Source organism: Sycon ciliatum, chromosome 13 (genome assembly GCF_964019385.1).
Source record: "Sycon ciliatum chromosome 13, ocSycCili1.1, whole genome shotgun sequence".
Lineage (NCBI taxonomy): Eukaryota > Metazoa > Porifera > Calcarea > Leucosolenida > Sycettidae > Sycon > Sycon ciliatum.
The window spans coordinates 26,166,864-26,176,380 of NC_088655.1; positions in this window are offsets into that span (position 1 = coordinate 26,166,864).

The window sequence follows — 9,517 nt, forward strand, 5'->3', positions numbered from 1 at the left end:
ATTTTATATGTTCTTATATGGCCCTTGGGCTGCAGACTCGGGCAAGATTCAGCCATCATGACCTCCTGTCCTGAGCGTGCTTGATTACAACACACAATAATTATGATCGATGCCGACTAGATTGGATTAAAGTTGAAACCTTCAACCACTTTTTGTCTGTGTTGGATCTGATCTACAAACTCACCTCCTATCCTGAGGTTAGGAGCTGTACTACTAGTACTAGTAGTAGTACATGTACGTGTACTGTACATGTACATGATTGTACAGTACACGTACATGTACATGCGTATTAATCATTGGATGGTGGCATTCCTGTGGATCATTGGATGGTGGCATTCCTGTGGATGGGGAAAACTCAGTCTGACCGAGTTTCACCAGATAAGAGCCATGCAAGTAGGCGCCATACATGACTGTTACAAATGTCATGTCGCCAGAGACAGGTACTAGGTAGAGTGAGTGAGGCAGATCAGAGGCACCCTGAGTTGAAGAGTCTTGACGCTTGGCCATGTCAGCCAGTAATCATGGTAATCATGATCGTACACATTATCACATACTAATGTCATGATACATGTACTTGGAAGGGTGAAGTGCGTTGGCGTGCGGATGACCAAGATGGCAAGAAGCGTGGGCTGCACTGAACATGGCAAAGTACGAGTAACTAGTATGGTAGGCCGCATGGTGCTTTGTATGCACATGTACAATCATGCACATCGTGCTTCCGCCTGTTCTTTGGATGCAGAATGTGCTCAGATTCAAGTCATTCTGGCCACGGGGGAGGGGAGGGGGGGGGGAGTACTTAGACGAGTGCCAGAGCACATTCTGCTCCACGCTTATTTGGCTTGATCCGTAACTGTTCGTTACGCCACTCGATATGCAAGCAGGTAATGCTGGTATCTAAGGAAAGTAAAGCCTACTAAAGGTACAGAGTACAGTGAGTGATGTACATGTATATGTACATGTACACTGTAGCGACCTGACACACTCTCGTATTACATCTCTATCACATACATTGTACATGTACATGTACATGTAAGCATGCGCAGGAAAATAAAACATTCCCTTTGGTCACAACTTCTTTGTTGTCCGGTTGGCCAAAGTAGCCGTCGTCTAGGGCCCGACGTAAAACCCTACATTGGTGACCCCGACGTACCAGTAAAATACAGTTAGAACGTCCATGTACAATGACTCTCTAAGTAAAACAGAGAGGTTCCAGGCTGTCCAATAGAGTGATCAATGCCTAAAGGCAGAGCTACAATGTAGTTCCAACAGTGGAACCCGTCTAACATGGCCAGGTCGAAGCCACCCGCTCAAGACTAGAGACACGGAGGTCCCCGTATTCAGGTGGTCTCTTATCCAGGGCCATTTTTCCGGAAATTACATCCCTTGGTCCTGGTTGTAGGGGACAGGTGGTCACCTTATCAGAGTGGTCGCCTTGACAGGTTTTCTGTTACCTGTACAATCACGGTATTAGATGAAACATGCTCTTGGTTGACAGCATGTTACAAGGCAGAGGACCACCGTGTGAGCAGAGAGAGGGGCGCCATGGGCAGAAGTTGGAAAAAGAAAGAAAACTGTATAAAAAGAGAAGAAGAACTGAGTATCAGGTTGATTCAAGAAGACATCCAGGAGCGAACAAGGAATATACGACTGACGGTACAACAACAAGTAAGTTGACAAAGGCAACTCCCTAGACTCCCTAGTATAATGAGAGTCAGAACCGGGGCTAACACCCATACGGTTCAGATAGTCGCAAGACCGGGGCTCTACGTTACAACCATGGATGGTTTTAGTTAGGGGCACGCTTTCCGACCACCGTGGTCCTCCGCCTTGTGATAAAGTTGTATTTGTAACATGCTGTCGACCAACAACACGTACAAACTACAATCATGTTCATGTGTCATGTACATGTAGTTTTGTATATTGTAACATGGGGTTCGCCCGAGGGGAATCACAGAATTTCCCCCTACCACTGGAACCTGAGCCTAAACTACAGTGAGGAATGTAATGTTCACCCAGCACCCACCCACCGCACGTACTAATAGAACTTACATGTACACTGTATTTGGACACATTCCTTGTCGCTAACGATCAATGCAGTTAAATGTGTGGAGTCAAGGTGAGGTATTTCTCGTTTAGATACAATTACGATTGGATGCTATTAATTGTACCGGTACAAACATGATTCCTGTGTGACAAGTAAAGTTTTAAACGACATTCAGGTGCAGCTTACAGGTATACAGGTACCCAACGGTAACCCATGTTTGGGCCATGCGTGACCTTGCCTCGCGGTGCCCGATCACCCCGCGAACACTCAGTGGGGATTCGCATCATCAACCAACGACACTGCATGCACTGGGCCTCTCACAGTCAGAGGTAGGTATGAGGTCCTGTAACTTAAAGTTTGTGTTAACCTTTCAAGGAAGTAGTTAGTTAGTTACGACTGCACGTGCACGATGGCTCCAATACTACTCTATTGGACGTGGGCTATTCCGCTGTCAGTATGTCAGCAAGAGAACTGTCGTGCATGTATGCGAGCAAGAGCACTCATGGAGTCATGGTATGACTATGACACAGTATGAGTGAGGTTTTCGTGCACCGAGCACTTAGCCGCGTGGTGATACATGGAAACTTAGCTACTTCACATGCACTCCACTCCACTTCACTCCTCTCCTATCCGTACGCTAAAACGCCGTTCATTGCGAGTAACTTACAGATTATCTGATGATTACTCAGGAACTTGCAAGACATGTTTTTGGTTTCGCAGGACGAAGATCACAACCCCCACGTACGGAGCTGGGAACTTTTAACACAACACTGAATGGAAACAAAGCATTCGGTGTTTGGGCTGTTCGTAACCTTGGCGTGCCATCGAAAGCAACGAGTTTCAACTTGTTGTCGGCAGTGGTTCTCATGCAGGGGAGACAATCGATGGTAAACATCCATTGATTCACAGGACTACATGTACATGTACATTGTGTTTTGCAATTCTTCGCCACACACTGTACCAGCGGTTCACATTCTATTGTGTTGACGGTGTCGACGGGTTCGTTTCCACCTCCTACACGTGTGCCTTCAACCGTATGGTTATGGACAGACTTATTAATGTAGCCATTTACGGCTCTTGCGGGTGGTGGCGTTTGACGGTTCCTGTGGATGCGGAAACGGGAGTCTGACTGACTATGACGCCAACCCTTTAACTATTAAATTTTACTTCTGAGTGTCCCGGCTGCAGTGTTATGTGAGCTGCTGAGCTCTGAGTTACCGACAGTACATGATTGTATACTAGTAGCCTATGCAATGCGATGACTGTACTACTACCAGTACCATGAGTACTGGTAGTAGTTAGTACCTAGATCTTCAACGCTATGCAAGAGTTCGTCACAGGGGTCGTGGGTTTGTACCGGTATGCCTTCTACCCGTACCCAGACACACACTCGACATCAGTAGCCTCCTACTCCTAGTGTAGCACCGTGGTGCTTGCTTTGTTCTTGATGAAAACGTAGGAGCTCGTGAAAGGAAACAAAGTATTGCCGGTAGCCGGCTGTCATGCGTTGTGCGTTCCTTCAAGTCAACGACCCGATGATCAAGAACGATCACCCACACGCTACTTGTACTTGGTATGTACTTACATGTACATGTACTTGTGCATGTACAAGCATTCCACCATTATAATACTACCGGTGCTTTGAAGTAGTATCCACGCTTGCATACTGGAATTAACATACTTCGAAGTATACGTAATAAATAGTGCAATACAGGTACAGGTACAATGTGACTAGGCCTTGACGGATTATGCTAATATTTTCGTGAGATTATGCTTTTCGCATTGCTGAAAAAATTGCAGAATTATGCTGTTTTTATGCTAAAAGTTATCATAATATGCCGCATTATGCTCACATAATTATGCTTCTAATGTACATGTACAATGTATATGATGGTTCTGTGCAAAATAACAAGGGAATTGTTTTGTAGAGGGCGTTATTCTGTAGTAGCAAAAGTTCAATGGGGTCAACGCACCGTCCGACCTAGCTACGACCGTCACTGATTGCAGTGGAATGGACATGTTATCACGGGAGTCATCAACCTACGACTTCCTGGTGCATCTACTTGTACAATTATGTACTTGTACAACATGTACAACTGTATGGAATTTGATGCGAACAGGCGGATTATGCGATTATTATGCAATTTGCCTTGAATTTTGCGATTATTCGATTTTGGTAGGAATTATGCGAAAAATTATGCTAGCATAATCCGTCAAGGCCTAAATGTGACTTATTATGTACACGTACACGTACACGTACACGTACACGTACACGTACACGTACATGCATATGTGGGATAGTGAACCAAGCCAGTGCACGCAAGAGGACGATCATGAACAATATCCGCTGAACCCGTAATGGATAGTCAACTAGGCTGATTTGTCCACGCACGAGCTGAAATTATTTGCGTGCGAAATCCACACTTGAGTTGAAATCTCCTAGCAAGGACTCTGGCCTCTGGTCCCTGATTCATGTACATGTACATGTAGTACATAATCATTGGTGGGCAAAGACATTCGACCCGCGAGCTAAACGTGGCGCTGCGTTTCCACATCATGCACGGTCCAAAGTCGACCGAGGGCGACAGGGGCCTCAAGAGCCTTGCCCTTGGCGCTGCCTGCCTTCAGGATTCCGATGTTGACTTTGTAGCCCCAATCGCACATGTACAATGTACATTAGTGCCTAGGCTGTAGGTCTACATGGGTGATGTTGAAGGCTTTCTGCCGCAGCACTAGCATACCATAGTTGCACTGGGAACTGAACGACAGAAGGTTCTCCTCTGGCGTCTGGGCTGCAGCCACGTCGAACCGTTTTCTTGTCCTCGAGGAAGGGTGAATGATTGGGAGAAAAGGGAAAAAATTGAAGGGAGGTGAATGAGTAAGAGTCGCGTAGACCTTTGTAGAAACGCTCCTCAAGAAAACAGCTGGTAAAACAATATTAGACCGCACATGAACGTGAGAACAAGAATACATGAGAAAAAAGGAACAAGGAAATTCTTCTCCCAAGGAAATAGACACTTTACACTACCTTGAGCGTACATTATGTACAATGAATGACTGTGACAGTCATTTTGACATGTTGCAATACATAAACAGACCTGTCAGCGAACACACCATGTACATGTACATTGTACATGTATCAACCCACGTAATGACATGTTGACAGTCTGCCAAAGCAGCAGCATGATCAGACGCTAGTACTAGACTACCCTCGCCTTTCCACGTGGTTTATCCCACGACTCGTGCCCCCGTCCACCTACGTTGTACATGTACAGTCATGTACACATGCAGGACATGAATCCGTGGGTGTACGATCATGTCTGCATAATGAAGATACTATAGAACTTGTGAAGGGCACGTCCAAATTTTGACAGATTTTGACAACGGGCAACGTGACTTTCGTGCTGATCTCACGCGAGAGCGGCCCATGAACATAATGCAGTTGTGCCGCACAGTCTGTACGGGGATTTGACGTGCTAGAAGAACAGAAGCTGTACTGCCAAGCCAACAGTCAACACTGCAACAGCAGGACACGCAGACACTCGGAGCAGGGAGTGGGAGCGTGGGCCAGCCTCTGCAATACTAGTCTGGTCTAGGCCAACCCACAGCGTGGCCACGTCGCTGGTGGCCGGAATGTTTCCACGCCTCGACGTGACCAGTATTGTAACACTATACCGTACATGAATAACACAATCACGTGTCAACAGTATAATGTCTAGGAAAGGGATTACTAGTACTACATGTAGTATCGCCGAGGTCGCTACCACTATTTCGTAATGTACATTGTACATGTACAATGTCATGTACACTATTCAATCTCCGGGCAGCTGGTTTGACCTCGTTAGGGCTCATCAGCGACTCTCCCAGACATGTAGCGAGGAAGGATGGTCAACAACAAAGCATTCTAAAAATACAATCATCCCCTTGCAGCATCAAAACCAGACTAGTAACTGCGAGTTGATCTTCCTCCCTCCTAGTAAAGCTGCATTCTTATCGATGTTGTTGTAGAAGTTTATTTAACGTCGCACCACAAACAGGCGATTTCGCCTCCTTTGATACATGTGGACGACAGAAGGAATGAGAGAGAGGGGGGGGGGACAGAAGTATGGAGAGAGGAAGGGTAGAAATAAATAAGCAATCAACCGCAGGGCTACACCAAAGCAAAAACGGAATGGGAACATACTATCGATGCCTGGTCGTAGGCTATGATTCCGAGACCTCCGGTCGGATGAGCTTCGCGGCCTTCGCCCACCACATCGGCACATTGACCCCTACTCCCCTTTGTCCAATGTTGTTGTTGCTGTTGTTGTTGTTGTTGTTGTTGTTGTTGTTGTTGTTGTTGTTGTTGTTGTTGTTGTTGTTGTTGTTGTTGTTGTTGTTGTTGTTGTTGTTGTTGTTGTTGTTGTTGTTGTTGTTGTTGTTGTTGTTGTTGAATTTTATTTAAAGTCGCAACACAAACAGGCGATGGCGCCTCCTTTTAATACATGTGAGCGACATGACTAAGTTATTAATAACAGGAATGGGGAGGGGAGGAGAAAAAATCACAAGTGAAAGAAGTCACTGAAGGTAACTGAATATGTTACAGATAGAACTGCGGGGGAAAGAACCCTGTTGAAAAACCGAAAACACGAAGTGAAACTGACCGATTTGATGTCGAGAAGTTCATTTCCTAACATCCTTGCAGAACACTACACAGTCTACAATATAGGTACCAATAGGACAGGATTTGATCAGATAAAATCTTACGCAAAATTAGAACGGGTTGCCCATTGGTGAACAGATAAAAAAGTGATTTACTTTTAATACTTCGACACTTTCGAGAGAGTAGAGAAATGGGCGTGACAAGGTTCACAGCGCATCATAGGCGGTGTCTTGTTCCAGATGATGACACCAATGAATTGGATTATGCCTCTACCAGAAGGATCGGGCAAGAAGGGTAGATCTACCTGCAAGCGGTTTTGGTCAGCTCCACGGGTGCGATCACTCTGTGTTCTGGCGTAATAATTCCGAAACAGGACACCTGAACGGCCATGGATGCAGCGACGAACGAATATTAAAACTTTCGCTGCCTGGGCGTCCTCTAGGGTAGGAAGACAGAGTCTCTCGAAGAGCCCTGCAGTGGAAGTCTACGGCGGAAAGCCAAAGAAGGCACGGATTGCAGCTTTCGTCATACGAGTAACGGCTTCCATGTTTCTGGCCATCAGAGACGGACAAATTGCATTGGACGCGTATGTTAGTCTGGACATGATCATTGCATGATAAAATAGCTTCTTCGAGGAGACTGTCAAGCTTTGACGTGAGCGCCATAGCGCACCAATGGAGCGTCGAACGTGGCGAATGGTGTGGTCGACAAGACCATCCCAGGAGAGCTCAGTATCAACAATAACTCCAGTGTCACTTGTTATTGTTGTTGTTGTTGTTGTTGTTGTTGTTGTTGTTGTTGTTGTTGTTGTTGTTGTTGTTGTTGTTGTTGTTGTTGTTGTTGTTGTTGTTGTTGTTGTTGTTGTTGTTGTTGTTGTTGTTGTTGTTTTCTTTATTTGAATTCGCTAAAACCAAACGGACAGAACTGTCCAGTGACAAGGGAGCGAATGATGAGCGTCATAATCACTATGCATCAAAACATCTCAGGGCAAAATGAGGCAGACAACACTTGTACATAAAGGGGGGTACGAGAATAAAACTTCAGTAACTGTTGTCCTCTTTCCCTGATTAGGGCTGTGTTTGGTAGTAAAGGAAACAAACAAACACACACATACACACACACACACATACACACACACCAGGCCTGGCCTGGTGTACAGCTGCCAAATGCTTGGCCACGCCGCCCCCGAGGCAGGGGATAGTAGAAGAGAGAGTTCGAGAGACGTCAGCACTGCCACTAGGAAGCCGCTCCGCCACGACGCCGTCCACGATTGCAATTGTGTCGCCGAAAGCCAGGAGCAGATTTAAAACAGCGATCACAGGTAGCGCAGTGCTGGTTGCAACACGGATGGCTGGTGATTGGTATGCGCTGGGGTGTGGGCGGTGATGCCGGGGCGGGTGTTGTGCACTTGTGCACAGCAAGTCCACCGGCACTTCGGAACCACCGAAGGCAGGCATGGCATTGACGTGCGTCCGGCCGTTCCGCTACAGGCAGCTGGCGATCAGCAGAACATTTGTGTCGTCCGAGTCCAGATTTACTCTTGAATGTCCGTTTACACACCAGGCAAGAGAGCACACGAGTGCGGTACGCATCTCTCCATTGCTGACGATCCTGGGCCAGAGTAAACCATTCATCAATTTGGCACAGTTTCATGTCTGACTGTATTCTGTCCTTCCACCGAAGACGAGGTCCCTGAGCTGGTCGGGGAGCGTCAAGCCATCCAAACAGCAACTGCTTAGGGAGACGGTTGTCAGGCATCCGAGCTACATGGCCCAACCACTGGAGGCGGCGACCACGCATAGTGTCCGACACCAGATCCTCATCCTCCCAACGCTTACGGAGGTCACAATTCCGGATATGATTCAACTCCTGATCCCAGCGCGAGACTCCCAGGATACACCGTGGACATTGATGATGAAAGTTGTCAATACGGATCTCATCACGACGAAGAACCGGCCAACACTCAGCACCATACAGCAAAACAGTCAGAACGCAAGTTTCGTACAGCATTTTCTTTGTGCGGATGGACAGGCCGGGAGTAAAAACACACAGCGGAGTGCTCCAAATTCACGAGATGCGCTGGCAAGACGACGATCAACCTCAAGGCCAACACGAGAGTCAGGGTCAACGAGGCTGCCAAGATATACGAAGGAGGACACATGTTCAACTTCCTGACCTGCAATAACCAGGGTCTCATAAACGTCGGCAGCCGTACCACAACTCACGAATTTGGTCTTTTGAGAAGTTGATGGTTAACCCAAAGGCAGATGATATCCGATGAAAGGTCTCCAATGCCAGCTGTGCGGCAGCCAGAGTCGGAGCCAACACGGCGGCGTCATCAGCAAACTCAACATCTCACACGGTAGTGGATTGATGACGCGTGCTTGGCCGGTTTCCGTTTACACTATGATTGAACGTGAAACCGCCACCAGGGAGGATCCGGGCCATTTCAGCATTCCACCGCTCAAACACAAGGCTGAAATACAGGTTGAACAGCACTGGGGAGATGGAGCACCCCTGCCGGACACACACACACACACACACACACACACACAACCACAGCGAACTTTGAAATAGAGGACAGATGACTTTGACGCTAATCATAAAGAGTGTTCACAACTAAGCCGAGGCTCATGCGATCTTCGGATAGGTGCCTGTTTCCGCGATACAGCCTTGTACATGTACGTGACATGATTTCTAGGCTGTGAGAGGTTTTCCTTGTGACCAAACGAGCCCACACGACGGTTGCACACACCTGAGGAGAAGCAGGTTCATGCATTTGTTATTGAAGATACTGGCGCAATGTGTGTACGACTTCTCAACTAACTCAC